At 38.9% G+C, this 27,859-nt stretch overlaps 1 protein-coding gene across 1 annotated transcript in view; it reads right to left on the reverse strand.

The window, feature by feature from the left end:
* PAK3 (p21 (RAC1) activated kinase 3) overlaps positions 1-27,859 on the reverse strand; it is a 278,537-nt gene that overhangs the window by 229,493 nt on the left and 21,185 nt on the right. The window contains exon 2 of the mRNA XM_084789227.1: positions 590-684. The gene's annotated coding sequence lies outside the window, so the exon portion shown is untranslated. The remainder of the gene's footprint in view (positions 1-589; positions 685-27,859) is intronic.

Here is a 27,859-nt window from a genome sequence, read left to right on the forward strand (position 1 = left end):
CAGCCACAAAAACTAACACCATATTTTGGAAATTAAGTAAAACTATGTGTTCTGACAATGAAGGATGTTTCTAAAATATGTGAAGTGGTGGGTAGGGATAAAGCAAGTCACGAAGCAGTCTCTATGATCTCAAATTCAGAGCTGTTTATAAATTCATCAAACTATCCAAATATGTCTAACAGAGAGGCAGAATGATATTTGGACTTTTGCTTTCAGTGCATACTGTTGACCTTTATAACAAACTCATAATACTTTTATAATTAGAAAAAGCAATACTTCTTCTATTTCCATTGTGTGAGACAAACAAGCAAAACTTCCTACTTAGATTATCCTTATCCATCTTTGTCAGTGCTCATACATTGAATTCAGTATGATATTTGGTCATTTTCTCTCATAACTTTTCTTATGAATGAACTGAAATAAAACAACAACATATTAACCAGACTATAATATAGCCCAATGGAGTGGCAATTGATTAAAGAAATTTACCCACACCATAGGTTGCAACCAGTGGAAAGGTCTCTAGAGAAAGGCTCCAGGGCTGTTCCGGATTCATTAATAATTTACATGATATATAAAATGTGCTTACCACGTCTGAAGATGACTCAAAACTGGCAGAGAATCAAATACGTTGAAGAACAAAATTAAGATGCAACGTGAACTCAGATGGACTGGTATACCGAGCTAAAATTAAAAATGTGAAATTTAAATATGTGAAAATTACTCAACGAAAAGCCTTAAAAATCCATTTTATGACATTGGATGAGGGGACAGGGTCTCAGAAACAGCTCACATACAAACTGACCAAGCAAGCAAGAAGAGTTTAAGGTTTTATTTGACCCACCAACGGAATTTGAGCTAACCGTTTGATGAAGGTAAAATATTTAGCTGGTAAAGTGCCAGAGTACCAGTTCAGGATACATTAATTAAAGCCCCATTTCTAGAGCCTAAATATGATTGCTGTCCAGGAGCCTCCAGTATTCCTCTCTAGGGCCACCTATTCAATTCTAAACACCACAGTTTTTTAGAAGGTCACTTAGAAGAGGTAACACCTCCTGGGAAGACAGAGAAGATTGGCTAACAAGCAAACAAACAAAAGAAGTTCAGAGTAGTAGAGGGTTTGGAAGAGAATTGGGAATGAAGAAGCAGGGGTTGATATACAGGGTGTCTGCCTTCAGATCTCTACTGCTTTTCTACAGAAGTCATTATGTCTGTATCTTGGGTTACTTGGGTGAAAGGACCACTGCCACCCAGTGGTAGCAAGGCAGGATGCACAATAAGCCCTTCAGAAAGCTTCTCTGACCTTCTGAAGGTCCTGCTGGAGGCTAGGCATGCTGATAAGGGAATGAGGTTTTAAGTCCTAGCTGCATGAACTGATGCCAGGGGAAGAACTGTCCTAATGAGGTCTCTTGGCTCCAAGGGACCACATTTCTTTTCCCAAAAGTCACTGTCAGTTTTCCTTTCTGTGTGCCCCCGCTGTACAATGAGCCCACATTCTGCAGTCTACAGTGTTAAGAGAGGCTTTGTGGGCCTTGCTCAATTTCTGTCTCATTTAGTATTGTTCCAGGTTTGCTGAGGGGGTAGAATACCACCACTCAGAGGAGGAGCAGGTGACTTGACATATGACAACTCAAGATCCTACTTGAAGGAACTTCTTCATTTCTTTCTACATCCCTGCAAATAAGAGTCATGACATTAACAACAACAACAACAACAACAACAACAAAACCCTCTAAAACAACTGGTCTCAGTGGTCTGTCTAATTTCTTATTCCATTACCCTCTTGTATCCCTTCATGTATCTGACTTGGGCATAGAGTTCTTGCTGTTCTTTTTGCTTACAGCATTTCCCCTTGAGGTGCTTGCACAGTTCATTCTCTTACCTCCTTAAGGCTCATTTCAGATCATCTGTTGAGTGAGGCTTTCTCTGACCACTCTTTTAAATTCTATGCTGTTATGTTGTGCAGGTTCACACACACACACACACACACACACACACACACACACACACACACACAGACTTTCAAACACATTACATATTTAATATAATTCAATGGTTTTGATAATTTATGTTGGTTTCTTGTCTCTATTGGATTGTAAATTCTTTAAATGTAGACATGTGGCTTTGTGTTTGGTGTGTGTGTGTGTGTGTGTGTGTGTGTGTGTGTGTGTGTGTGTGTTTGTGTGTGTGTGTGTGTGTGTGTGTGTGTGTGTGTGTGTGTGTATGGTTTCTCAGTTTCCATCACACTGGCAAGCATATGTCACAGGTGCTTAGTAAATGTCTGATGAGTGCCTCCCAAGTCCATGCTATCGTCTGTACTGACTATTTCAACAACAATCATGTGCCAGTAAAAACATAAAATTTAAGTTAAATCAAAATGATTTTTCAATTTTAAAGTTGGCTTCCAAACAGATAACAAGAAATTGAATATTGAGTTAAAAAAATGAGTTGGTATGGTATATTATCTCAATTTCTTTCATTTTTCATGCAATCATGTCACATTACTAATCAAGTGATGATAATAATTATAGTAGCTAATACCAGCTGAACAATGTACCAATGTACCAACATTGTAATAAACACTTTACTTGGTTAAAATATTTAGACCATATGATAGTCCTTTGAAGTTTGAACTACTAAAATTATTATCTTAAAGACCAGGAAACTGAAAAGTCAGGGTGTATCATGCCATAGCCAAGGTCTCATGATTAACATCAGACAAATTCCAAGGTGCATGTTATTAACCTTTTTTGTCAATGGAAGATGGAAAATTAATGATGATGATGATGATGGTGATGATGATGGTGATGATAAAAACAAAGCTAGTGTTGTTAGTATTAGTCATGCATCAGGAGCTAAACAGATTATCACATTTAAATCTTCAAACAACCTCAAGACATATACTACTATTATATGACTATTTTCAGTCCTAAACTACCTGTAATATACTCAGGTATTTACATTCCACTTAGCATCCACCTTGGTTCATGAGACATCTGCCTTGATTCTCTTTCTGTACAATAGGCCAACAGGGAAGGTTGGAAAGTTGTCAATAACATCCTAGTACTACTTGCACTTTCCATGTCCTGAAGAGTATGCTTCTGGAACAAATGAGGATTTCAATCCTCACTTGTCCTATTGGCCCATTTGAGAGTATACTACTCACTTGCTTACTTCCCATAGTCTGCCAATTGCATCCCAAAGCATAGTTTAAATGCAATTGTCTGCAGAAATCCCTTTTTGGCTTTTCTGTCATGGTCTCTCTCTCACCATGCAGTTTATACACTACAGTCATCTCCAGCTTTGCAGGACTAGTTTTCTTTCCATTCAGCTATATCTGTCTCAGTCAGATTATAGCTCACGAAAGAAGCTGAGTACTGCACTCCTTGGAATGCCCTGAGTCAAAGGTTTGCATGTAAACAGTAGGAATTATTGTGCTGATTTAATCAAAATACTATGCCCTCATAGTTGTACATATGTTATCTTTTCAAGGTACTCTTATACATATTATCTCACCAGCAAACCTGAAAGATAAGAGGAACAGGCCTGATTTTTCTCATGTTGACAGTTAAAGGAATTGGGAGCTAGGGAGGGTGAATAAGTTGTATTAAGCCACATATCTGAGAAGTGAGACTAGCTCCTGGGGCTTTATACTAGACTACACTGAATCCACAGAAAGATGCTGGAGGGAACAATGCTACATATACAGGGGGAGGAAATTCCCCTCAGGAACAGTCATAGGGGAGGGGAATAAGGGGAAAATGGGAGGGAGGGAAGAATGGGAGGATACAAGGGATGGGATAACCATTGAGATGTAACAAGAATAAATTAATAAAGGAGAAAAATGGGAAAAAATAAATTCTTCTGTGTGTAAAAAAAAAAGGGAACAATGCTAATAATCTTGTCTTGATTCCATCACTGGAGCAAAGGCAATACAGAATGACAAGAGGCAATACCCTCGGTGAATATGGGGAAAGAAGGTAAACTCATCCCCTCTGGTGAGAAGTGCCTGGGACTTATCATTTGAATAATGATAATGCTGTTATGGTCTGTGTGGAAAGGACTGGTGACTGAATGTTGTCTTCTACACATGGCAAACTATTTCAGCATTCAGTAGAAAGAAGACAGCCTAGCAGAAGGTATGACGATTGTGAAAGATCACAAAGGCAGTGGCAACACATGTGCAGCATCTGACTCTGCTACAGCCTATGGGCATCACTATGGGGAGGGTCCTAACATGTCTCCTAACACTTCTCCAATTTGCAAGGCTACTCATAGCTTGAATGTTTCAGAAGTTTAAGATACACACATCAATGATCATAAGTTTATGATCCACTGGACCATACCTGGCTTGTGAATACATTTTCTTTGGTGTAGTGTGAAAAAAAATCAAATTCTTCATAAATGTGGAAAGCTGAAATGATTTTTGCATCAATATACAGATATCAAAGTTCAGATCTTGCCAATGGACAGCTCATTCTCCATGTTTGTGGGGAGAGTGGGGACTGCCTTTGACATGAACTCTGGTGCCCTCAATTTGATCACTTCCTCTTGAAGGGGAGGCCAATTTGGCACACAGAGGAAGGGGAAGCAGGCTATCCAGATGAGATTTGATAGGCTGTGTGGTCATATGGTGGGGGAGGAGATCCTTTCTGTCAGAGGTCTAGGGGAGGGGAGTAGGGCAGAAAAGGGAGTGAGGGTGGGACATGAAGATACAAGTGAGGGCATAACAATAGGGATATAGTCTGAATAAATTATTTTAAAAATTTTAGAAAAAGAAAACTGACACCCTAAAAATAGTATCTGCTTTAAAAAGTGGAAACGTTTAAGGTATGAATGGTAATAAATGCCTGTATTCCCATCACTTGCAAGGTTAAATCAGAAGATGTGGAATTCAAGACTATCCCATTCTACTTACTATTGATACCTGTCTCAAAGGGGTGGGGGTTGGGTAAAGGGTGGGTATCAAAACAAAGCAAACAGGAAGGCTTCAAGTAAACTTTGATTTTTAATCTTCCCAGAGAAAAGATCCAGACATATAAGGTTTACTCATATGCTTAGTGAAGTAGGCAATGTAATAAGCACCATGGGGAAAATTGAAAGCCAAGTAGAAAATCAACAGTTCTGAAATGGTACGGTTGGAGATACTACAAGGATAAGAGTTATATAGACGGTGTACAGAAGAGCTTCAATGATCAAATGGCCACATTATCACAGGTTGCCTGTGAATTAGAACCCAACACTCCTTGCTCCTTTTATGTGGACCTCATGGATAAAAAGCTGAGGGCGTGAATATCTTTCACATGCCAAGTGCACACTAAAAAGATAAATGATGTGTGCTGGTGTAGATCAAAACAGATCCTTAAGGCCGAGGAAATGGCTCAGCCAGAAAAAGACTGGCCGCACAAGCAGGAAGACCTGAGTTCAGACCGATTCCCAGCTCCTATGTACAAAGCTGATAGTGGTGTGGACCTGTAACACTAGTGATGAGGAAGTAAGACAGGAAGATTCCTGAAGCCAGCCAGCTGGTCCTGCCAGATCATTGAACCCTAGTTTTCATGAGAGAACTTGTCTCAAAAAATAGTGTGGAGAATGACAGAGAAAGACATCCAATGTCACCATCTGGTTTCCATGGGTATGGGGGTGCACCTCAACATGTGTGCATGCACACCTATCTGTTCATGCACTTGAACATATACACACGTATACCACATACACATGTGATTCAGAAACGGAATTTTAACTAGTTATTTGATTTTACAAAGGTGAAGTTTACAATAGAAAACTACATATCAAGGTCTGGAAGAAAGACAGGAGAAGAGTGTGCATCAGAGATGTTTGGACAGATGTTTGGGAGAATTCTACAAAGTCCTTGCTAATGAAGAGCAACTGAAAACTCCAATAAAGCCAGATGCATTTCCTACATAATGGGGTCAATGCAATTAGCCTGGTACCCATAGCCAAACTCCAAACTTGCCCTTACATGTTAGGCCAGGGCCATTACAAGGTATTAGGACTCAATTCTAATTAAACAATGGCCAACCCTGTTGACCCAAGCATAACATGGGATGGAAGGGGAATGAATCATATTGTATTTTCTTGCTAGTAATTTCTAGTATAGTTTAGTCATTAACAGATTATTTCTCTGGATGTCAGTATGTCCAAATGAGAAATGAGTATTTCAAACACTTTTGACCATGATCTACAGTAAGGTAAAATATTACTGCATGAACAATGTATATATAATAACACACATATATGTGCATTTATGTGCCTATATGTACATGTATAAACTATTTTTATGAACTATGTATAACCATGTAAAATTACAAATGTACATGGAAGAAGCATTTCATGAAGCAATATTCATCTTTTCTGTATACAGTGTGAACTGTTATTTTCTTCCACTTTTGTTGGTTATTTGTTTTTTGGCTTTTTTGTTATTTGTTTTAATGTTCCTTATTGCTTATAAAGTTGATTTCTTGGTGAGTAATAATCCCACATCAAAATGCTGCTATTGACCAATCGTTGCTAAATCTGCTCCACATCCTAACCTTTTGGTGTCTTATTAAATGCATTTTGATGAAAAGGGCATGCTGCAATGGAACCCAGAGACTCATGCCTGGGAGGTGAATACTTTACCACTGATCTGGATCTCCAGTTCCAACACACAGTCATGTACTCCTTTCAAAACCTATAGAACCAATCAGAAGTTCTTCGAGTATAACATGTGAATTTACACACACACACACACACACACACACACACACACACACACACACACACATTTTAAGCCAAGGAACCTCTGTGCACTGCCATAAAGAAATCCCAGTTTTCAAAAATATAGGCAAATGACATCAACAGTAATTATTGTTATGCCAGCTTTACCAGCATGAGAGCTTTCCATTCATTGTCTAACTGAAGTCTTCATGACAACCACATTTCAAGTAGTAAGGAAACTGAGTCTTGGAGCTCTTTAGTAATTTGCTAGAAGGCACGGGCAGGAAAAATAAAACAGGAGCAGGGCTGTGTTGTTGTTGTTTTCCATGATTTTCTTTCCGTGATTGGATTAGGAATCTGTTTTTCTATACACACTGCTTCCTCTCATAGCTCTCCCAGGAAATATTAAAAGGCCTTGGATCTGCCTTAGAATGGTCTATACTACCTGAAGTTCACACTCAAATTGCTCAATCATTTAAGGTAAAGAACAGATATAACAACACTTATTTAGGCCATTCCTTGAGCGTTTTTGTTTTCATGGAGTATGTGAGCCTACATTTATACCTCTCAGTTATACTGTTAATGTGTGGGGGGGGACAGAGAAAAAAATGAGGCTCAATCAGCAGAAACAGCTTATCCAAATTCCCACAGTAATTTACAAGCAAGCTGCAACACTGTGACTCCCTTCTGGCAAGGCCCAATACTGCACTTGGATGGGATTTCTCCAGAACTCCTAGCTTCCCCTTATTCTAAGCCTAGTTCCCTTAAAGGCAGAAAAAAAGATGGCTTGCTTTCTGCCTTCCTCCACAGAAAACTTGTGCCACCAATTTCAGAAATGCATGAGCTCTCCTCATACACTGCCTGAGGGACAGGTTGCCCCGACCTCGAGAAGGCTGTGCTGAGGACTAGCAGCATTTCTATTTCTGTCTTGCAATTTGTAAGAAAAAAAAATCTCTGCACTGTGCTTGAAAGAAAAAAAAATCATAGATTTCTTGATAAAGGGAAAAGGCTCCATTCCTCCCACAGAGGCAAAAATGCCACCAGCCACTAGCAAAGCAGCCATGGAAGTGTCTGTGGAGCAAAATGCTGCAAGCCCACAGCTGAACTATGCGGTGGATTGGATGACAGGAAAAGAGGTGGAGGGCTATAAATGGCCCCCATTTAGTCTCTACAGCTGAGGACTTCTCTCCACTGAGAATATCTCCTCTGTTTCTGCTACAGAGAGGAGTGTTTTTACAGTGTGTATGAGGTTATGTCACAAATGACTAGTTATTTTTCAAACACTGTGTTAATTCTAACATTTTTCTTCATCGCTTCCCCTTCACAATGTAGACTTTTTTCTTTTTCCTCTAACAGTTCTTCAGGCAATCCTCCAACACACACACACACACACACACACACACACACACACGCACGCACGCACGCACGCACGCATGCACGCACGCACATGCACGTGCATGTGTACACACACGTCACTCACACTTGATAAGAATAAAAGCAGGAGTTTTTTTTCTTTTAGCCTAAATATTACTACATATAAAGTATTACTACGAATATACTGAATCTAAAGGTCTGTTAGATCCATTTTCTGGTTCTAGGATTCTGGTCAAATATGCAGAAAAAGACTCAAGCATTGTCCATGAAATGGTATTTCAGGTACCTTTTGTTAACAGTAAGCTAATTTCAAATCGTGTGTGTGTGTGTGTGTGTGTGTGTGTGTGTGTGAGAGAGAGAGAGAGAGAGAGAGAGAGAGAGAGAGAGAGAGAGAGAGAGAGAGAGAGAGAGAGAGAGAGAGAGTGTGTGTTTTGAGGCAGGGTCTCTAGCCAGTACTGGCCTCCAAATCCCACTGTAGCCAAGGATGATCTTAAACTTCTAATGCCCGACTCTTCCTCCCAAGTACTAGGATTACAGGCTTGCAACACAAAGCCCAGTTTCTTTGGTGCTGGGGGGGGGGGTGAAACCTAAGGGTTTACACATGGTATGCTAGCATCGTACTGAGTGATAGTTTGATCCCCAAACAATGGGCTTTGCCAGTGAGGGGAGTTGAGTTGTTGGATAATAGGGAAATTACTTTTTGCCCAGGAGCATTCTGACATCAACATAAAGAATTGCGCTGCCTTGCCCATTGGTGTTGCCATTTTCATTCTCTTTATTGGCCACCAGTGCCATAAAGCCTGGCTAGTCAGTTACCTCTTCTCCATGTGTCCTTTCTCTCTCTCCATGTGAAAGTGGTGAATGCAATTCAGCCTTGTAATAACTGGAGTTTCAACCCTATAGAGCTTCCAGCTAGTGCCATTCTCACCTCAGTAGAAGCATCCTGTTTGACATCAAGAAAGTCCAAAGGGGTGTTAAATTTGCTTTGTGACTGCAACTCCCTTTCAGTTCTGCAAGACTGGCTCAGTATTGGATTCTTTTATAGATTTTTATAGCATGAGGGTACAAAATCTTAATCTGTACTGTCAATCACCCACAGAGCTCCTTCCCAGTGGCGTTGCTAACGGGATCTGTGCTTGTTTTTGCTTGCCTGCATTGCATATGCCCATTTGACTTGCTTACTACCACTTGGTTCAAGAGAATGAGATGCATGTGGAGCTTTGGGGATGCTCCCAGGGTGCTTGGACAAAAGGAAATGAGAGGAAATGAAACACATTCTCATTCTTTTGCAATACTTCAGAGTGATTCCTATCAACCTGCCTGTGTCAGCATCCAAGTCACTCTATTTCCTGGGACTGAGTGTGCTCACAGTCAAATAGTGATGATTTTAGGTCTCATTTCCTAAGGTCACTATGGAGGCAAAGTGAGTAAAGAGCCTAGAGCAATTCTCAATAAGTACCAATTATGCCGATTATGGTATTTCCTGGCTAAACTGGTCTTTAAGCTTTACATTTCAAATGATTGTATTTTCTGGTAATCTCTTTTTACCAAGGGATCTGAAAGCACACCAGGAATAGGATTATAGTATATACACCTTATAGCCTCTAGTCTGGGAGGAATTGATTGAAACTGTCTGTTTTCCTGTTTATGTACTTACTCATCAAATATTTATTGGCTACCTATTGCATGCCAGGTGATGAGAACATCATGGTGGCCAAAGTCCTTGATTAATAGAATCAGCACTCTAAAAGTGGGAGAAGGAGGAGAGAAAGATGGATAGTCAAGAAATGAACCAGACACTGATGAACTTGATGAGATTAAGAGATAGATCGTGTGGCTGGAATTAGGGGATATGGTGAGAGGGAGATAAAGATGAGATGAGTCCACAGAGAAAGGCAGGGAACAGATCATCCTAGCTTTGCAGTGTGCATTGATCAGAAGAATATTGCAATGTAAACTGGACTTGAAACAAAGAAACAGCATCAATGTTTCGAATGTTTGTTAAAGTCTCTGCTGATTGCTGTTTGGTACTGAGATTGTTTTTAAGACTATTATACTGTGGCATAAAGATGCTCCATCCTCATATTGAAAACGAAAGTGTTGAGGTGATCTCTCATAGTCATTGCTAAATCACATTTAAGTCCTGCCCTAGGAGATTCTTCCCGCTTGTGCATTTCTTGTCAATGGAATACATGTCTCAGCAAAGCATTTTGCACCCCATTGTTTTACCTCCTCCCAAATGAAGAAACTGTGGATGGGAGGAATAGAACTTCATCCTGGTAGAGCAATGGGCAGTGGAAGAAAAAAGTGGCTCAGGGCTGAGGCAAAACCATTGTGTGTGCCCAGGAGTGTATATGTTCATTTTCATGGGCTTTCCCAAGTCTGTTCAAGGTGAGACACATGGGGGAATTTTATGTACAAGCAGAATCTCTTCTGCAGTTCTTAGGCTTAGAGCCAAGAAATTCAGAATGTCTACAGTCATCTACACAATTTTATGTAAGTCAGTATGTGTCTTTCATATAAATTGCACACCCATAGCTATGATGCCCCGAACACCCATACACGACCATCTAAACGAAAGAGTGGGAGTGAGTAGGAGGCCATTGCACTGCCCTAAGACAAAGATGGCAGTGGCCCATACTAGGTTATAGTTAGAGAGGTAGTAAAAGAAGGGGCAAAATTTGGAATCTATTTTGAAGGTAGATTATCTGGGATCTAGAATGTGATGTGAAAAGAAATAAGAGAAACTGAGAACAACTGGGGTTTGTACCAAGAAATCAGGCGAGCAGAATGCGTGTAGAAAAATCCTTCACAAGTCGTGCTATGAGCAAGTTATGATTTAAGATGTCCCTTTAAGTAGCCAGCTAACCAATCTCTATTTCATAAGCTCCTTCTCCTTAGGAAAGCTACTCCTCACTGAGGATCTCAAAGCATCTACTCAAGAGGCCGCTGGGAAATTAGTAATCTTTGCTATTTAGATACTTAATCTTTGCCTCAGAAGGATATTTTCCTTGTTTCCATTTGACCTAAGGCAAAATAATTTCAGCTCATTCACACTGTTTTTTTCCAGGATTCTTATTTACAGCATACTGATTTAAACACCCCCCGTCCTTTTTTCTTTCAGTTTCCTCAGTATTTCTAAAGCTCCCTTTCTGGCTTTTTTTTTTAAAAATCAGAAGTCCAATGCCTTCATGCATAGAGACTGTACCTTCATTCAAGGACAAGGATGTTTCCTGGACCAGTTCCAAGCAGTCCCAAACTCCATGACTTCACCAAATCCATCTCCTCCATCAAAGAAAAAGGTACTTGGATCAAGAAACAGGGCCAAGTAAGCTGAGACAATGAGCCAAGTGCTGAGAAATTAAAGAAAGTAATGCTGATGAAGGGGGAAAAGGAATTAATCAGGATCTCTTAAGGTCATTGTGATCTCTTTGATTGCATTAGCATGTAGTAGCAGAAGTCTACAGAATGATTAATACTTTGGCAGAAGAGAGCAAATGTAAGCTAGCAGCATGGTTATCCAGAGCTTCTTTAAAGAAGATCCATGCTGGCAGGTAGTCATCTGCCATCCTTACTCCTGGGCCAGACACGTTTCCTGTAACTCACAACTACCTAAGATAGGGAATGTGTGGGTGAGGCCCCAAGCACCTTTAAGAAGCCTCCTGTGCATAGTGCTCCTGAGTCACTTTGAATCATTCATTTCACTAGCTCCAAATATCATATTCTAGATGGCCTGGGAATGGCTTAAGAGGGAGATATTGCTTCTGGAAGTCCACATGAGTCTTTGGAGCCTGTCAGTGCCCCATGTGTCCTGGCTGTGACTCACATTTCCTGTAACTCCTACCACCTTCCTCTTCTCCTGCCTGTATTGCCAGAGGAGGAGAACAATTATCATTTCCAGTGATGCTTTACAGATTTGTCCTCTATGTGTCAGGCATGCCATGCTGTGGTAGCCTTGTCTCAACCCTGCTAGCCACAGAGAGGGGGGAAGTTGGATGGATGGAGGGATGAAGTGGGGGGAGGGGAGACAGAAAGAGAGGAAGGGAGGGAGACAGAGAAGGAGATGGAGAGACAGAGAGACAGAGACGCATAAACAAAGACAGAAACACAAAGAGGACTGTCTCATTCAGGCAAGCATGGGAAAGGAAATACCAATTAAACTAGATCCCAAGGTCTTCAGGCCCACCTATGCACCAGTGACTAGCTTAAGAACTTTATGTTGGTGCTGTGAGTAAGATTACCATTTCATAGCTTGAAGAACCAAAGGTCTGAGTGATTTAGGTGCTTGATGGAGATCACAGATCTAGAAGTGAGAAAGGTCAAGGCTTGAATTCAAATGCATTTGACTGCAGTGCAACTGCCTACAACTAGCTGGGTATACCTCATAAAACAAGAAGCATACTTCTATTTCCAATAACTTCCTTCCTTAGATGGAGAAACTTCATCTATCTGAAATATGCTGAGATGCCTACCAAACCACTGGCACCAACCTTGATCTCTATTTTCCTTTCTAGTAAATGGTGCCTTTGTGCTCATGTACCCCATTCACTCAAGTTACACACCACAAACATACTTGGGGTTCTAACCAGCTTGCTCTTGATTTGCTTCTCTCTGCCAGCACGAGCCCAGTTTCTAGGCTTCCAGGCTTCCAACTTCAGAACCATCCCTAACTCCTCTGTTCCTGACCACCAAAGTAGGATAATTTCTTCTCTATAGTGTCTCTTAATTTTACCCTTTCTGCCATTTCAAAAAAAATTTTAATACATCTTAGCCTTTCTTAACACTATACAAACTAACTGTCTAACAGTTTCCATGGGTCAGAAATTCCAGGCTGCAACTCTCACCAGAAGTTTTACTAGTAAAGTATAAAAGTATTGTTCAAAGAAGTTTCACAACCCCGTACTCCAATTCCACAGCTTTTAAGATTTTGGGACATTTCCTCCAACATTTCTCTCTGGCTAAACATACTCTTTTGTAATATATAATTTCTTTTTAAAGTTATTATTCTCTCATATATTACATCCCAACTGTGTTTTCCTCCCAGTCTTTCCTCCTTCCTCCCCTCTCCCCCAGATCCACTGCTCCATCATTTCCTTTCAGAAAAGCACAGGTCCTCCAGGGATATCAATTTAACATGGCATACCAAGCACATCTTCTTCTAAACCATTTGAGAATAAGTTGAAGGTCATACTTTTTTATCCTTAGACACTTTAATGTGTAATACATATGAAGGCATTTTTGCTCTATGCCACAAGACAATGAACAGAATCAATAAATTAATATTCACATCATATTTCTATGTAATCTAAAGTCAGTTTTCAAATTTAACTAATTAACCCAACAATAAACCATTTCTATGTAATCTAAAGTCAGTTTTCAAATTTAACTAATTAACCCAACAATAAAACATTATCTATTATTGGAGTCAAGCATGAATCAATTCTAGAGTTGATTTTGAATGTCACTTTAGTCCTCTTAAAAGATGGAACTGTTTTTCAGTTTTTCTTATCTTTTATGACCTTGACATTTTCAAAGAATACATTGTCCTCTAATTTTAGCTATAATTTTCAATGCCACACTAGACAGAAAAACAGAATATCATCTGACTTCTTGGCTTCAGAGTTATAAAATTTGAAAGGGCCTAAATTTATTATTATTCTACTGAGTCTTAAACCTCTCCAAAATTTCCATCACATCACTGACTCAATATTATGAAATTACTTCATATTTTACATTTAATTCTAACTATGATCACTCAATGGTAATTACTTTTGCATAACCACCCTCAGTCTGAGTATGAGTGGACCCTACCAAAATTACAAGACATTAATTTAAAGAATGCTAGATTATATGACAAAATGGCTATTTCAGAAATAGAGAAATTAAGCATTTGAGTCCGTCTTCTGAGTATGGATGTGATCTTTAGTTTTAAATAAAGACTATTTGGGGCAAGGGATGAGGGAACGCACATAATCAAGCAATCTCAGTAAAGTGAATTTCTAGTGCCAGGTATGATTTTACTCCTGGTAAGTGGGACTTAAGTCCAATTAAACAGTTACTACCAAGGTATAAATTCAACTATTGCACTTTTAGGGATATCTTATCATTCTGGTCATTGTTGTGGTTCATAGACATCATAGCTTATGATTACTTCCTTTCCTTAAAATCTTACAAAGCACCGTCTGTTTCTGTAAAGGCTAGATTTCAGTAAGGAGATTTTCAGGTCAGATCCAGCTCAAATCTTCCATGTCCTGTGGCAATGAGGACTTACCTTCAACCTCTGTGAAGCGTCCAAAGGGAACAATAGTAGCTTATATTATTTTAAGAATCTCTTAGACTATGCCAACCAACCACTGAAAAGGAAGCTATATTGACATACACCATTAAACTTACTGGCCAATGGAAATTAATTTGCTATTAGAAAGTATATAATAAAAAATAAAAATAAAAATAAAAAATAAAAATAATGGCAAGTGATTGTGTCAAGAAGGAAAACATTTAACAGGTATTGCCTACTATCAAACTTCAACCATCAATTTAAAAAGCTGTTGAAATTTTAATTGTGTTGTATTTGTATCTAAATCCAGTATAATTTGTCTTGGTTTTATATATGTAAACATCATAAATTCTATTTGTACATAGAGGATGATAATATAATAAAACAATATATGAACAGTGAAAAATTATGACATAATAAATTAATATATGAGCCATGAAAAAAAAGATAATGAAAAATCTAACAAGATTGACAAAGACAGAAAAGATACAAATTACCAATATCTGAAGGAAAATATCAGTGCAGGCCCTGTAAGTAACACGAAAGCAATAAAAATGTGGTATCAAGGATCCTATACAAACTAATTTTACAGTATGAAACAAACCATTCCACAAGATGTACTAACTACCATTATTCAGTTAAAATAGATTAAATCATTTAAATCCATTCATATCTTTTGAGGAATAGAATTTCTTATTTTATACTTCACTTGCAAGATTTCCAAGACTAGACGTTTTCATATGTTTGTTTGTTGTTGTTTTGAGATTGAGTCTTGTCCTACAGCCCAAGAAGGGCCTCCAAAGTGTAAGCCTGCAAAGTGCTGGAGTTACAGGTGTGTGCCACCATCCTAGTAGGCTAAGTGTATTCCTTGAAGAATGTGATCAAAATTTTGAAGCAGTATCTATACTAATTTACTACATCATTTTCAAACTATGGTCAAGAGAACACTTTCTACCATACTTTACTTACTCTAACACAAAAATCAAATAATGATAATGCATAGGCCATAGAGGAAAGGAAGAAGGAAAGAATGGTATAAAAAACAAATTACAAAGCAATATCCTTTATGTAAATGGATTAAGATGTTCAACAACATATTAGCAAAACATAACTCGGAACCAGTTTGCAAGAGTTATATGCCATGACCAATTAAGATTTAATCCAAAGTTAGCTTAATATGCCAAAAACAGATTTTGCAACTGACCATGTCAACATGTTAAATTTTAAAAATTTGATCATATCAATTTAAGCAGGAAAACATTTGAAATAATCATTCATGATAAGACAAAAGAAAATGTTTTTATTTCAGGAAAGTGGGAACAGAGGGTTTCCTTGACTTGAATAAACAAACAAACAAAAAACTAGCAAAAATTGTATAATCCCCAACAACATAACAACAATTAGTTGGCACACTGATTCTAACTGAAAATAAAATAGTATTATGTAGCTTGAACAATTGGGATTTAATCTGTAAAACTGTATTACTATAAAGCACCACTTCAGTCAGATAGAGATAAAACCATGTTTTTATTTCAATAGCTAAAAATAAAAACCTATAAACAAAATCTGATAACTTACTAACGCTTCATGACAAAACATTCAGTAAGCTATGGGTAGAATAGAATTTCCTTGGCATTGCTGTCTGTGCTGGTTAGATTTTTGTGTACTCAATACAAACTAGAGTCATTTGGAAAAATGGAACCTTATTTGAGAGGGTGATTCCATCAGATTCTATTGTGAGTCTGACCGGGGAAGCATTTTATTGATTAATGATTGCTATAGGAGGGCTAGCCAACTGTGGGAAGTGCTATTTATCACTGGGCAGATGGTACTGGTTGTATAAAAAGCAAGCTGAGTGAGCCACAGAGAGCTAGCTAGAAAGCAGCATCCCTGTGTGGTTCCTGCCTTTGCTTCTGCCCTGATTTTCCTCAGTGGTGGACTGTCATTGGGAAGGGAAGTCAAATAAACTGTTAAACCTGTTTTGTCATAACAGAAACCTAACTAAAATGATTGTCAAAAATTATGATATTCAGTGTAAGTTGAAATACCCTAAGTAAAAAATGAATTTAAATACACCTAGTCTAGCAAACATCATAAGGAAGTCACACAATGAAATGCAGAGGATATGTTGCTCTCCTGTGACTTTAATGGTTGACTGGAATCTGTGACTCACTTCAACAGTGATGCTCAGCATCAGGAAAAATTATCACACTGTGAATTGCCAGCTCAAGGAAAGGTGAAAATTCAAAATAGAAAGTACATCTTGTACTGAATATTTATTACTGTTTTACCATCATAAGGCCAATGGTAAGACATAATTGAGAGCCATTTGTACTTAATAGTCCAAGACTGAAAGCTTTCCTATCTTGGCTAATATTCTGTTCAATATTGTATTGGAAGTTCTATCCATGGCAATTAAGTAAGACAATAAAGTATAAGTAAAGAAAAAATAAAACAAAATATTAATTCCATATATAGTAGACAAAAGTAATAAAACCACTAGGAATAATTGTAGCTGTAAATGCAAAACATATCATCAGAATAGAGGACCGGAAGGGAGAAGGAAAGATAAATAGAATACAGTGTCATATGCAATAAATAAGAAATTAGAGAGGAAGTTTAAATGTGGAAGGGAATGAGAGGGCAGAATGGAGGAGGGAACATGGAGAGATTTGATCATTTATCTTTAATGGGGAGGCCCGGTGGCACACAGAGGAAGGGGAAGCAGGCTATCTGGATGAGACCTGCTAGGCTGTGGTCATATGGTTGGGGAAGAGGTCTCCTTCTGTCAGAGGTCTAGGGGAGGGGAAGAGGATGAAAGAGGGAGGGAGGGAGGGTGGGAATGGGGAGACACAAGCAGGGGGATAACATTTGCGATGTAATCTAACTAAATTATTATAAATTAAAATTGAAAAATTAAAACAATAAAATAAAATGCAGCATACAAAAAAGGTAGTCTAAATGGAGTTATCATATTATAGGGGAGGTAATATTTCAAGTAGATATTGTAGGTCACAAACTACCCCCAAACCTCACAAGCAATTACAAATCCTATACCTCCACAACTTGACAGTAAGGCCCTGTTGCTGAAGACGCCACTTACTTATGTCATCAATGATGGAGCAATTGTGTTATTGCTCAAGTAGAAGCTTCTCGCCTACTGACTAGCATTCATAGTAGTGGAAAATACTACACACATCGCTGAAGGAGGAAAGTGGTCATCAGTTTCATCCAGCTAAGAACCATGTAAGCTACAATAAAGACCTGCCTGCAAGATGCGCACCCTGGTGCAATAGAAGCAGATATGCCAGAGGACCGTTTTATAAACTTGGATTTAAGGCCCTTTCTATGAGATGGAACCCATACCTGAAACTGTCAGAGTAGCAAAAATCTCTGAGATTATATAGGTCATGGGCCCTAAGGGAAACCTCCTACTATTAATCTACTAAATTAACATAACAATAAAATGACTATTAATTCCATATTGCTGTAACCTTGGATAAGTACAACTCTCAACAGATAAGATTCTTCTTGCAGTAGATGGCAATTAACACAGAGACCCAGAACTGGACAATGTTTAGAATGTGAGAGGCTATGGAAAGCTCAGCCCTAAGCAGGATGTCTTTATTATACCCCTCTCGTCAAGGCTCAGACATCTATACAAAAAGGAGGCAGAAAACTTGTAAGAGCTAGAAGTGATAAATGATATTGAAGAAACAGCATTTTACACACACACACACACACACACACACACACACACACACACACACACACACACAAAATGGGCCTGATACACATAAAGACTTAGAGACCGTGACAGCATGCACGAGACCTGCACAACTACAATCTAGACAAAACCCCAGCATGGAGAAGGGAAAATAATCAAAATGACCTTCCCCTAACCAAGAAGCTGTTTGCACTTGGTGGCTGCTAAGAGGGGGAAAATCAGTTTTCTTCAATGTAGTGTGTATACCAAACACAATCCTTGGTAGGCCTCAGGCTCAAAAATAGTTAACCAACACAAATCAGACTCCACGGTTTTTTCTTTTATGCTTTTATGTTTTTTTTTTGTTTGATTTATTTTTAAGATACTGAAATAATATGAGGCTAGATGGCTAAGGAGGAGGAGGACACAGAAAGAGTCGGTAGAAAGGAAAGAATATGATCACAATACACTGCATAAAAATTTAAAAATACAATCATAGCAGAGTGAGACACTACTGAAAGAAAGTAAAGAAGACCCAAATAACAGAAAGACATCCTATGTTCTCCACATTCATCCACACATGCAATTATAATCCTACTAATGTTCCGTTACCCATTTTCTAGAAATTGACAAGATAACCTTAAAATGTGTATGTTAGTGCAATTAAATGCTAATAGTCAAGAGAATTTTCTAAAATAACAACAAAGTTCAAATGTAAATATTTCCCAATTTTGAAATTTACTTCAATTATAACAATCATGATACTCAAATATTGGCATAAAAGTATATAGATCACAGTAGAATTGAATTAAAGTTGAACCTGCATGCTTATGGTCATTTGATTTTTGACAAGTGTGTCAAGAGTGAAAAATAGTCTTTTCAAAACATTGTCTGGGGCAAATGCACATCTACATGCAATAGAATTAAATGGAATTGACTCCTACTTTATACCACATAAAATTGATTAGAAATATATGATGTAAAGATAAAAGCTAGAAATATAAAAATCTTAGAAGGGGTCAGGTATGACTATTAATGACATTGCATTAATGAATAGTTCCTTAAAGTGACACTAAGTAGCATAAGGAAGCAATGAAAATAATAGATAAATTATGGGACATAAATAAAACAAAATTTTGTATTACAGGAAACCATCATGAAAATTAAAAGATAGCCCACATTGAACGGGAGGAAATATTTTCAAATTGTGTCTGGGATATATATATATATATAAAATATATATATATATATGTATGTATATATATATATATATTAAGACACAGATAATGGAAAACTTAACCTAGCAAATGCAAACAACCTAAATAAATGGATAGACAAAATATGAATGTACATTTAATGGCATAGTGTTCATCTTTTAAAACATGTTAATGGGACTGAGGAATTGGCTCAGTGGTTGCTCTTATCCATTGTTCTTGCAGAGCCCCTGAGTGTGATTCCTAGTACCCATATGGTGGCTCAAAGGTATCTTCTGACTTCAAGTAGCAGGTATGAGCCTTGTACAAAAACATGCATACAAGCAATAAAACAATTTTTTAAAAAGGAAAAACAATCTGAAAATCATTATGTCAAGATCAAAGAGGCTGTCATAGGTACATGAATGGTTATATTTATATAAAATGACCAAAATAGGGAGTTCTGTGCAGGCAGAATGGAAGTTATGGTTGTTTCAGATGAGAGGATATTGAAAACTGTGTGGTGATGATTAAGAGATTCTGTTTATCTTGACCATAATGAAAAGATCCTAAAGTTGATTGTGGTGTTGAATACAAAATTCTGTTAATATACCAAAAGTCAAGGAAAACAGATAAATTATGTGAAAAATGGATTGCTGCTAACATAAGAAATAAAACCATATCTATTTACAGAGGCATGATAGTCTACATAAACTATATCAAGGATGTGGGGCATGGTGGTACACTCCTTTAGCCGCAGCACTTTAAAGCAGAGGTAAATAGAAGATCTCCGTGAGTTGCCGGCCAATCAGAGCTGCATACTAAGATGTATCTTTTAAAAAGTCAAAATATCAGAAGCAGAAAGACTCAAATGGTATATACTCACTTATATCTGCACACTAGCCCAAGGGGCATCTCCCATGAAAGTCTTCACTTACCAGGAAACTGGGACAGAGGGAAGGACATCCTACTGGGACTCTAGATGAGAGAAGCATGGGAGAATGACAAACCTACAAGAACATTATGATAAGCAGATTTGGGCCCGGGGGTCCCGCTCAAACTGTGACACCAGCCAAGGATAATACAGGCAGTAAACTTCAAATCCCTAACCAGATCTAGCCAATGGATAGGACATTCTACACAGTTGAGTGGAGAGTCGGGTCTGACTTTCACACGTACTCTGATGCCTCATATTTGACCACGTCTCCTGAATGGGGAGACCTGGCAGCACTCAGAGGAAGGTTAGCAAGCTACCAGGAAGAGATTTGATACCCTATGAGCATATAAAAGGGAAAGAGGTCCCCCTCAGTCACAGTCATAGGGGAGGGGAGTAAGGGGAAAATGGGAGGGAGGAAGAAATGAGAGGATACAAGGGATGGGATAACCATTGAGATGTAATATGAATAAATTAATAAAATATGTTTTAAAAGTCAAATTAAAAAATTGGCACGTGCCTTCAATCCCAACAGTCAGGGAGGCAGAGGCAAACAGATCTCTGTGAGTTTGAAGCCAGCCTGGTCTACAAACCAAATCCAGGACAGCCAGGGCTACACAGAGAAACTCTATTTGGAAAAAACAAATAAAAAAATCAAATCGAATATCAAGGACAGCTGGCAATGTAGCTCAGTGATAGAGTACTAGCCTAACATACATTGGGCCCTGGGTTTAATCCTCAGTACAAGAAAGGAAGAGAAGAAGGAAGAAAGGAAGGGTGGAAGAAGGGAGGGAGGGAGGGAGGGAGGGAGGGAGGGAGGAGAAAAGAAAGGGAGGAAGGGTGGAAGAAGGGAGGGAGGGACAGAGGAAAAAAGAAAGGAGGAAAGGGTGAGAGAAGGGAGGGAGAGAGGAGAAAAGAAAGAAGGAAGGGTGGGAGAGAGGGAGCAGAAAAGAAAGGGAGGAAGGGTAGGAGGAAGGAAGTAGGGCAAAAAGGCAGGCAGGTTCTTTGATGGAACAAGATTAATAATTTGCAGTATTCAATGTAGTCATAAAAAACAACTGAATTTCTATGTACTATTAATAAACTGGTAATACAAACAAAATAAAAACTATAATAATATTTATAGTCACTAAAAATTGATAAACTCACTTAGAAAATAAAAAGGCCAATTATGGCATGCAGACTAAATTCCAGAAAACAATGATGAAAGAAATCCAGGACATAAGTAAAATACAATATAGTGTAAGTATCAATTCTTCCAAAACTGACACATGTAAAACTGCAATTCTTGTTAATTAAGTCCCATCAAGACCTATATGGGTATTAGCAATATTTTATATAATGTATTTGGAAAGAAAAATAGGCTGGGTATAGCTGAAACTAATTTGAAGAAGAAAAATGAAATGAAAATAATTGTTTTACCCTATATTAAGGTTTTGAACAAGACTAAGATAATCAAAAGAGCATAGTGTCTACAAAATAATAAATGCATAGATCAATAGAATGGAACAAACACCTCAGAGATTCATGCAAATATGTTCTACTGATTTTTGCCAGAGGTGCAAAAACAATTCAATAGATGAATCGATTGATTTTTAAACTAATGGAATTATAGCAATCAGACATATCAGAATGAACCCAGTTAAACCACACACTTGATGCAAACATTAACACAGAATAGTTCATAGAATCAAAGCTCAAACCCAGACTGAGGATATACCTTTGTGATACAGTTCTTGCTTAGTGCATGTGAGGCTATGAATGTGTTATGCATATGTATTATATAATACTATAAAATTTTATGAGAAAACATTGTTGACAATTTCAGGAACCCAGGCCTAGGTAAAGAGGTCTTAGTTGTGACGTATGAATAAAAACCTGACAGGTTAGACCACATTAAAAATTGTAAACTTTGATCTATGAAAGAACTTGATATGGGAATGGAAATGTTAAACTTAAGATAAAATATTTGTAAGTCATATATATAGCAAGATTATTATCTTGGGGAATGGAGAAGAGGGACTGTTAGGTCAAGTGAAGGATGTAAATACAGAAGGAGGGAATGAGGGTAAAGGGGACTAGCAGGGTACAAGGGATCTCATAGGAGAAATGGGAAAGGTAGCTATTTAGTGGTGGGAGAGGGGAAAATACAAAAGAAAAAAGAAGGAAGGTAAGAAAAACAATAAAGATTCCTGAAATGACATTATTTCAACTCAAAACAATTAATAGACAAAATATATAAGTAATTTTCAAAATTCAACAGAAAAACTAAAAAGCATTCATTTCTTTTTTAAAATTTTTATTAATTTAGTCATATTACATCTCAATTTTTATCCCATACCCTGTACCCTCCCATGCCTCCCCACTCCCATTTCCCCCTTACTCCCCTCCCCTATGACTGTGACTGAGGGGGATTTCCTCCCCCTGTATATGATCATAGGGTATCAAGTCTCTTCTTGGTAACCTGCTGTCCTTCCTCTGAGTGCCACCAGGCCTCCCCCTCCAGGGGACATGGTCAAAGGTGAGGCACCAGAGTATGTGAGAAAGTCATATCCCACTCTCCACTCTACTGTGGAGAATGTTCTGTCCATTGGCTAGATCTGGGTAGGGGTTTAAGGTTTACCGCCTGTATTGTCCTTGGCTGGTGCCATATTTTGAGGAGGACCCCAGGGCCCAGACCCGCCTGTAGTTTTCCAGTACCCTCTGGATCCTTCTATTTCCTAATTCTCCCAGGCTTCTCACACCTAAAGTCTCAGTACCCCATGAAAAACTTTACCTACCAGGAAAGCATTCATTTCTCAATGCCCTGTTCCCCCCACCATCCTCTTCATCCACGATCTCAAGGTCGGTTGGACAAGAGCCAGCCCCAAAGACAGTTCAGTTTATGGCCCTCAGTTAAGCTTTTTTCCTCTCCCAACCCTGTGCTGTCTAGAATTCTTTAATTGTTTCCAGAGCAGCCTTGACCCCCTACAGCAATTCCACCTACATAGCTTTCTCACAAAGCCCCTTTCAGCTCAGGAAGAGCTAGGTCCCCCTTTTCTTTTGTCAGCTTACAACCTCCTTAGCTATTAGTCTTCATCTGCTTGACTTTTTTTCCCTTAGCTTCATTCCAGTATTTACACCATCTTGCAGGCCTTAAAGATACTAAACTGTAGCTCTCAGATTTCTGAGTCACGGTTATGGGCACACTAGGCTCCAAGTGGCCATATCATGTTAGGGCTCTTCATATCTTCCTACCTGTCTGGGCAGACTGAGTATGTGACTATAAGCTCTCCCAGGTCCTATTTAGTCTAGATATTCTTTGTATGTAGAGGTCATTTTGCAGCACAAACACAAGACACAACCTTTGCTCTCTCACAGAATACTCTTGGGGACAAAAATCCATCACTCACTTCAAAAGTATAGACACATTCTGTCTATATTCTTTCTCTTTTACAACTTATTTTAACTACAAGTCATAATCATTTAAACTCCAGGGGGAAATTGTGTCAAAAATGTAAAGACAAAAAGTGATATGAAAGCTTACTACATATAGGTGGCTATTTAAATGTTCAGCCATAAATGGAGTATCTTTAGCGCCTCACCCCTCAGAAGAGGAAGCAGAAATAATGTAGGAGGCAGAGAATGGGGAGGAATGCTGAGACACATAAACACATAGTAGCTATACTTACCTGTATAATACCTACACAATGAAATAAGTACACATTCCTTAATTTAAATTAAGATATAATGTGGATAACCGCTTTGTATTAAAACACATAGAGTCAGGGCTGGAGAGATGGCTCAGAGGTTAAAAGCACTGGCTGCTCTTCTAGAGGTCCTGAGTTCAATTCCCAGCAACCACATGGTGGCTTACACACATCTATAATGTGATCTGATGCCCTTTTCTGGTGTGCAGGTGTACATGTAGATAGAGCATTAATATACATAAATAAATAAATAAATAAATGACGTAGTCACCTATTTTGCCAACCATTGAAAGCAGGGAGTTAGGTCCATTTTTCAAATCACAATTATCCTCATTTCCCCAAGGATCCCCAAGATTTCTGGACATAATCTGAGTCTGTAAAGTAATATACAATGAATAAGGAGGAAATAAGCCTCTGCAGTAGATGACCTGAAGCCATTTCTCTGCTCTGTCACTTACTAGCTGCATGCTTGAGGAAAGGTGCTTGACCCCCTTTGAGTCATAGCTTCCAGGCCATGTGGATAATAAGCACAGTACGATGAATGTCTGTAATCACAGTCACATTGGGAAGCTGAGGCCGGAGGGGTTTGAGTTCAGAGACAACCTGGGAAACCCATTGAGATACAAAGTGAATGAGGATCATATTAGCTCGTATTTTAGTGAATCATTTTGAGGCTTCCATGAATTACACTGTGTAAAATACTTGCAAGCACTCGGTCCTCAGTAGTTCCCTTGGTGTTTGCTTTCAAATCCTCACCACTCCATGAAGGCAGTACTGTCATCATTTATCAAGGAAAGGTAACAAAACTAAGGCCGAGAGCAAGGAAACACTGTGGTGAAGATCTTGATCCAAGCTCCTTTCTCCTGAAGCCAAACTTCTCATGTATGAAGCTAAAGGGTTCTTTGCCTTTTGTAAGCCTCAGCTGATTTTCTTATTCTCAAAGCTTGGTTTAGAGGTTCAGCAGAGGAAGAAAAGGTCTTCTCCTGATTTTGGCCACTGCCAGAGATCTCAGGCTAAGAAGGAACATGCCATGAACATGAACGTGGGAAGAGTTCGGGCCTATTTCCGTAGGTTTTCATCTCCTGCTTGGGGACTCTACGATTAAAGTCACAAGTTTTCTGACTCACAGACACTTTGACCTGTGCCAGAACTGCTTATGTGGGTCTGATTGTCTTCTGTCCTATTTCCAATGCAAACCTATCTCTTAGGCCTGCGTGGCCTTCAGAGCCATCGGCCCCACTGTGGCCAGAAGAGACAGCTGTCGGGAGGCTGGCCCCTTTGTTCGGGAGAAGCTGGTAAATCATCAGTAATCCCTGATTCACAGTGATAATCAGCTCCCTGTCTGAACAGTCAGGGCTGTGCAAAATAACAAGTGGGGCCGCACCTGTTCTGAGGGTCTGGCACTCGAAAAGCAAGCTGCTATGAATGGCCCAAGGCCCCACACAAGCAGCAGCTGTGGTCTGGAATCAGGGCATTGTTAACAGAAGAATGGGGCTCAGCCATGCCAGCCAGTCAGCCTGCTAGCCAGCCAGCCAGCCAGCCAGCCAGCCAGCCAGCCAGCCAGCCAGCCAGCCAGCCAACTCTCTTTTCCCCTCCTCCACATCTTGCCTGGAAGACCAAATGGGCCACCCTCATTGTAGACAGACTAGCTTTAGGTTTCTTTTTACTGGTGCCTTGATCAATACTTTATTCTTCACACTGTGGCCAAGTGGAGAAAGAAGCACTATTCTCAAGTTTGCACTCTAAGGCAAATGCTCAGGAGATACAATTCCAGGAAAAAATGATGCCTAAAGAAAAACAAAGAAAATAGTAACATTCTGTGGGCATGCAAAGTAGCTCATGTGACCCTTCTCTGGGGGAAAATGGGATGTAGGACGGCCTCTACCCTCTTCCCTATTTTGGACCTACTCTACCTGCAGGGACTTAGAACTGGTTAAAAATGCAGCTGCTGAACTCAGACCCCAGAGCCACTGAATTAGCTATCTGAGTTTAGTACAGTCTTATGGTGATTCATGTGCACATCACTATTCGGGAAGTACTGGGCTAGAAAAGAAGGCAGTGGATTTGCCTTGAAATTCATAAGCTTTCATATGACAAAAAGCGTCACTCAAATTGTAGTTACACCCACTACTAGGGGTGTGATGAAAACCAAGTCACCCTCTTTGAGGCTCTTTCTCATTTGTAAAGGGACAAAAAAATCATAATTACAGGTACAATAATTACATGTACAGGTAAAAATGTGCATTAGCTCTTTGGCCTTGGTGGCAGAAGCAAGATGACATAACGAATGTCATCCTTTGGAAAGCATCACAATAAGACGCACACATTGCGTGACCTCTGTGGCTCTAAGGCCTACCACCTTTAGAAGTTGACCTGTGGCAAATGTGGCTACCCTGCCAAGCACTAGAGAAAGTATAACTGGAGTGCCAAGGCTAAGAGATGAAACACAACCTGGACTGGGCAGATAGATACGGCACGTAAAAATTGTCTAAGGCAGATTCAGATATGGGTTCCATGAAGGAACAACACCTAAACCCAAGGGGGCAGCTGTTGCAACATCCAGTTCATCTTGAGGATTTCAATCAGCCATAAAATAAATGCTCTCGTTTCAAAAATATGCATTAATGTGACTAGTGTACTGTTTTCTGTATGATCATGTTTTAATACATGGTTCTCTTGTTAGTTTTAGTTTTAATACACTGTGTTACTATGTCGCTCTCATTGCCTTGATACTTTGCAGCCCAGTCTGGCCTTGAACTCACAATCCTCCTGTATCAGGCTTCAAAATGCTGATGCTACAGGTATATGTCATCACACCAGCCATATTATTATTATTATTATTATTATTATTATTATTATTATTATTATTATTATCAGTCTGTTCAGCAAATAATGCAATCATGCCAAGTCAGATGATTCAGATGTTTGCTTGCCCCACTGCATACTAATCAAGAACTCTTTTGCTTATTTTTCTGTTATATGAACTTAAGACAGTCGATTACTTAATAACATCTCATATTTATATACAAATTTCAACACTTTTGTTATGAACTTGGCAAAAACCAAGGGTGTGGCCACAGAATTCATTCATGCACAAACTTTGCAAAGTAGACCAATTAGAATCTTGATTATTGATGAGAGTGTGCATATTTCCTGAATGCAATTGAAAAGCCTACAGTCTGAGCTCCATCATACTTTGGAAGAAAAACTAAAGGCTATGAGCTGCTCTCAAAACCAAGAGCTCATGGACAGTCGGTTCCAATGGGGGCTGTGGCTCCAGGACTGGACAGGATCTCCTCAGTCTCCCTCAGTCCAGACAGTGGTAATAGCACTCCTTATGAGGAGCTTTTGGAAGTGGATAGTTGGTGGTAGGGATCTTTTTTAAAAGCATATATATATATGTTTCGCATGATGCAGTGGGTCACTCCATAACCATGTGCATATGAGCATCACTAACTATACTTAGCCAGTTATCAAAAGAAAATGACATGAAATTAGGAAGTGGTATATGGAAGGGGAAATGGGGATGAGTAATGTGACCATATTTCATTATAGGAAAGTATAAAATTCTCAAAACTAAAATAGAAATAAAAAATATTTTGATAGACTCTTTAATCACATACTAAAATACTAGAGATACATTAAATAGAAAAATTTAAGCTATCGAATGATGTGCAACTTGACATGTGAAGCTAATCAAGGACAGTGCCTACATAAAAGCCATGGGTGTTTTCCAGGCAGAGTTCCTTACTTCATGTCTATGACAGGCACTGGAAACTCGGAAAGCCAGAGGAAAGAACTTACAACACTATCAGAAAGACTCATCAGGCTGAGAGAGACTTTGGTTTTGTTAGCAAACTAATACATCCAAAGGATAAATAATTCTTAGACAAGCAATCTACCAATACTTCAGACTGTTTGAAAACATTCTCTTCCATTTCTAATAAACAGAAAACTAATTAGAGT

Source organism: Acomys minous, assembly GCF_964271855.1.
Source record: "Acomys minous genome assembly, chromosome: 7".
NCBI classification, from domain to species: Eukaryota; Metazoa; Chordata; class Mammalia; order Rodentia; family Muridae; genus Acomys; species Acomys minous.